Consider the following 5,466-nt stretch of genomic DNA (forward strand, 5'->3'; position numbering starts at 1 on the left):
GTATTATACCTGTACATAAATGTTTTCCACCACCACCGTGAGCGCGATGCATTTTTAGCGATTGGTTTCGTGTGGCGAAAGGCGAATCCCAAATTTTTCACCTCTTACAACAGTGGGTGTCAGATATATCGTGTATTCAAAAACTGATGTCGCAGTGGTCTGGTCGTGCTGGAGCGTTGTGGAGCTAGTACAGATAAAGTAAATCAGAGCAGCAACGCTGAAGTGACGAAAAGAGCACGTGAACACAAAAGACGGAAAAGTTAATTTGTGCTATCTGCGCTTGATCACCAGTCTTTTCTCTTTTCCTGTCAGAAAAAGTTCAAAAATTTAAAAGATACATTTTCTAAAGTGAGGAACCAAATAAGATGTAGTATGAAGAGTGGAACCGGAGCTGCCGACATCCCAACTGTGAAGTGGAAGCACTATGAGCAGATGCAGGCCCTAATGGAGCCCGTATCGAGAGAGCCAATGTAAGTTGAATATTTTGTCAGTCTGCATCATTATGCATCTTTGGGCATTCATCCCGTGATTGCAGTATCAGGTACAATCTACAAATTTAGGTTACTATAAATACTGTATATTTTTGTGTTTCTCATGTGTGATTGCATTTTTTGCAGGCTGTATTCAACCATTGATTTCACCCGATCTCAAGAGTAAGTTTTGAAACAGTGTACAAATTTTCATTTTTTACTGGTTGTACTTCCATTGTCCATGTCACATGATTAAAAAACTTGATCAAACAGTTCATATGTGGATTCAGTTAAAATGTAAAAGAAAACGCCGTTTAATTCATGGTATTGATTTATTCATTGCAAATAGATCCGAAGCCCTGGCAGATATCACTCCTGCACTGCCAGGAACAGCAGGCTCGTCTTTGGAGTCGGGCAGGCCACCCACTCCACAAGCAGGTACAACTGAAAGGTAAACATCTGAAAATGTGAAGTGTGCTATTGCTGCCATTGGACTTTAATGCACCACATCTGCATTATTATTTGCAGTCAACTGGAGAGCAGAGCAAGTGACTGCGATTCTGATGTGGAAAGGTAAATGCTACACATAGACATCAGGTCGTTCATCTCTCTTGTAATGCATGCTTACTTGAACCTAACTAATGGCTGCACTGCTTGCTTCTGGAGTGAATTATCTCGCTGTTCATAAACATTCCATTTCTTTACAGGCCAAGGCCAAAGAAACGACGCCGCTCGCCTAGGAAGGCAGAAAGGTATAAAATAGATTTATGAACGGCAAATGGGTATGAATAGCATGTTTCAAATTCCAGCTCATCAGAAGCTCCCCAACATGCTGCGGTTGCTGCTGCCTGTCTTCAACATTTGCAGGCTGTGCGGAATGAAAACCAGCGGATTCAAGAGCAGCAGCAGGAGCCGCGTGATACTATTTATCACACGTGTATGGCACTCGCTGGGCAACTGCGGATGCTACCACCAAAAGAACAACATGAAGCAATATTTGATATCCAGAACTTAATATACAACAGGCTGGAAAAGGTGTTTAACTAAGACAACCTTACAAGTTACTAGCAGAAAATACCTGAGGCAAATATTAAATACATATATCTTGGCAAATTTTTTTCCCTCTTTGCGGACTGCAGCGCAAGCAAGCTTTCAGAGCAAAAATAAATGTTACCATTGTCTACACTCGACTGCTTCTGATGATCTTCTCCTGCCACGGGACTTGGCCGCTTCTGATGGAGTAGTCGCATAGCTTATCCCTGGTAGCATGCGCAAGCCTGAATGGAAAACACATGGAACGTTAAAGAGAACGGGCTGTCTCTCCAAATTGTAAAACTTACACTTCTGACTCCCAGTCATAAGCACACTTGGATAAGTTAAAAGTAACCACTAATTATGTTTCTTTAAGCATATTTACCGACAGCATGATTACCTAGTTTGGTGAGAGCCTAAGGCAGGTAAAGGTGTTAGCCCTCCATTTCCATCTCTCTCCTGCCTCCAGGATCCCTCGATCAGCCCTCCTTGCCAATCTTCATGGTGAGTTCTGCCTGGCGGGCAGTAGACTGCACGGGATGTTGATTTCTCAGACATCAGGAAGTTGTGCAGCGATATGCAGGCTGTGATGATCCGGATAATATTTTCCTCCTTTTCCTTGAACGGCCGACGCAAGATGCGCCACTTTTGAGCGAGAATTCCAAAGGCATTCTCTACGACACGCCTTGCTCTACTCAATCTGTAATTAAACACCCGTTTTGCATGCACCTGTGCAGATTGGCTGGGTGTTCCTGTAGCTGGTTGGTCATCTGGTTCCTCAGGATTGGTAAACAAGGAAGGGAGACCTGCAGAACAAGAAATGCAGTGAAATTATGTGATGTCAATTTTAAGGAGGAAGCCTTTAATGCCTCATCGTTGTAAGCAGGAGCTGTCGACAGAAATGTCACGCTTTTCAATTGGTCGAAACGGTCCTGACATCACAGTGCGCGAATTTCAAACGGGGCCAATTGTACTTTGCCTACTAACCAGGCAACCAATTAAAGGGATCGTATAGTGATGCTCCAAGTAACTTTGACTGAATTTAGTTGATTGTTTACTTAACTAATTAGCCTAATTAATCTTTCTAGTCACACCTTATAAATAAATAAAACCGAGTAGGAAATTCGCCGAGCTTGGGAATCGAACCCCGGTCTCCGGAGTGCGAGTCGAGCACGCTACCACTCCGCTATGCCAGCTTTTTTTCTTTGTTGACTCCATCATGCCAGCTCGATGGTTTGGAATGAACAGAGGTGCGTCTAGTGAATGCGGTATCTTCGTTCACTCCCCTCTTCCTCCCTTCCCGTTACGGCGAGGTTTAGGTGTCCACCGAGATATGAGAGACAGATACATTTCCGTTCCTGAAAAACCAATTTACCGACGAGCAAGGCGTATTTGTCCGCGTTCCAGATTGGTCCAAGTTGTCGTGACGTCACCGCGCGCGAATTTTGACGCGTGTACACCGAAATATGTGAGGCACTTACTGCGCAACTTCCTTTCCACAAATACAATTTTAGATTAGTGTCTACTGAGATATGAGAGACAGTTACTGCGTAATTTCCTTCCCTCAAATACAATTTTCATTTTCTTCATTACGGCCCCTCTTTCTTCTTTCACTCCCACTTCCTCCCTTCCTGTACGGTGCGGCTCAGGTGTCCACCGAGATGACAGAGTATTACAGCCCCATTTTCTTTCCTCAAAAAGCGTTGCGTTCAAAGGGCAACGCATCTCACCGAATGGGTGGTGGCGTTCCTTGGACTTCGTGGCAGCGCTACAACACGCTGCGCGTTCCACTCCTAAAGGCGAAGCTTAAGCGTCATTAATTGGCAGTTAATTAATGCACCAACAAAATGTGCAGTGAACAATCGCGTAGCAGAATGCAGCACTCAGGCTTTCGCCTTTCACCACTTTAGCCGCTAAAGTTCCTCGTAATTTTTAGCATACTCAGTGTTCAGAGCACATTGCTTTGCTCTGTGGCAATTCAAGGTTGGATGTTTAATTGCAATCAGAAGAGGTAGGTAGATACTGCGCTTTTCTTTACAATCAATGCCCATATACAGTGGCTGGGTTGGTTGAAGTAAAATAACTTTAAGCCTTCGACACAATGCCTCATTTTACATACATAACTTTGGCTGGTGAACCTTAAACAGCTAGTCATATCAAATGGCCCTGAAGTTGGTACGATACTAATTAATCTCAGTTCTAACGAATGCACTATTATTGAATAGAACGAATTGAATTACTTACTCTTCCTTGCATATGGCCTCATGAGGAAGGTTTTTAAAGGGAAAGCCTCATCTCCCACAAAGAAAAAGGGCATGTTGCCAATATCATCGAAGGGCGCGTCTTCTGGGATGCCTGCCTGGCCTTGAGCTACACTTTTGAAAAATGGGCTTCGGCCGTAATTCCACCATCGGACTCGCTCCCATTGTGGCCCACTCTCACAAACAAGAACCTAAATGAGCAGAAATATAATTAATTTGTAACTTCTGGTTAATATTAGCCTGCAGGCCACACAAGCAAGAGGGCTGCTATATTTGCATGAAATGTTTGCCTAACTTATTGTCAGTCATGGTGGTAGCTTTGTCTTAATGTTATTTACACAATAATATTAAAGTGCAGTACATTACACAAATCCAAACCAGTGATTGAGAATGGGACTAACCTTAGAGAAAAATAAACTTGGGCTAGTTACAAAATCAAATTAATTGGTGTTCAGCACATACAAAGGTTATAAAAAGCAGCCAGTAAAACAAATATACTTGAATACCTGTAATGAGCATCACTGATTGCAAGCACAGACTTACTGAACGCATTTTTGTAATTGCGGTCAGCACTTCCGGAGTTGTCTGGGCACTCAATATTGACGTGTTTGCCATCTATTGACTCTATGCAGTGAGGCATCTGCCAGATTTCTTCAAATTCTCTGGCAACCTAGGTTCGGGGCAGAAAAAGACAAACATTACCTGCTTTTTATTATAATTATTATGCTTAAAACAAGCATGTGAGATAACCCCATACAACACACTCCATGCGAAATGAACAAACTTAGTCTATTTCTTGTTCATATGTCATGCATCATATGGTAACAAAAATATTTTTGTGGCAGTTTTGTATTCTGTATACATTGAACTCCATAATTACTGCACTTGTGTAAAACATTCTTTGCTAAATTATTTTCATTAGCACTGCCACTAAATCATGTTCTATAAAACGTGAAGTGTGAAACAAGGAACGACTTCCTCGTAACCATTCACTTGGAGAAGATGGTCTGACAACATAAATGGGACCAAGGATTGCCCAAATGGTCTGGTAAACTTCCTCAACAAGCTTACAGGTTGTTGACCTGCCGGTCAGGAAATTAAAGGCCGATGAGCGGAGAGTTTCACCAACTGCCAGAAATCTGAAATAAGGAAGAGATGAGGTGCACATTAATAATATTCAAAGGGGCTATGAAACATCGAAAATGCCGTCTGTGGGTGAGTCCCACGGAAATAATGAATGCGTTTGAGCATCAACACAAACATTTAGCCTTGAAAAACACTAGGTGATTTATTATTTATTTTTCTCAGGCATGAAAATCAAAATGAAAAATGAAACCAACGGCACGTAATCTCGTAAGAGCAATATAAAATTTCCACCTCACCTGATAACCTGCGCCAGGCGCTGATCTACGGGTATCGCCTTACGTAATCTCGTGTCTTTTTTCTGAATACGAGGCCGAAGGAGCTCTACAAGGGTGTCGAAGCTGCTGGGTGACATACGCAGGTAGCTGCCGATAAGAGAACAAGCCAGTTAGGTTATAGCGCTTCGCATATTAAAGTCACGACGAAATACACATGCACTTACTCTCTGTAATACTCCACGTCCCGGTCCCGAAGCAGCGGCAAGAGGTTGTAGCCTTGGTCCAAACGGGCGCGTTCTTGCAAAGATGGGCGCACCCACCACCGCCTCCGCCGCGAAGCTG

General features: G+C 43.0%; 1 pseudogene; it reads right to left on the reverse strand.

Annotated features, from left to right (window-relative positions):
• Positions 1–1,650: 1,650 nt before the first annotated feature.
• Positions 1,651–5,466, reverse strand: part of LOC149369728 (uncharacterized) — a 3,889-nt pseudogene continuing 73 nt past the window's right edge.

This window comes from Amblyomma mixtum, chromosome 1 (genome assembly GCF_055824585.1).
Source record: "Amblyomma mixtum isolate Tamu chromosome 1, ASM5582458v1, whole genome shotgun sequence".
Classification (NCBI taxonomy): Eukaryota; Metazoa; Arthropoda; class Arachnida; order Ixodida; family Ixodidae; genus Amblyomma; species Amblyomma mixtum.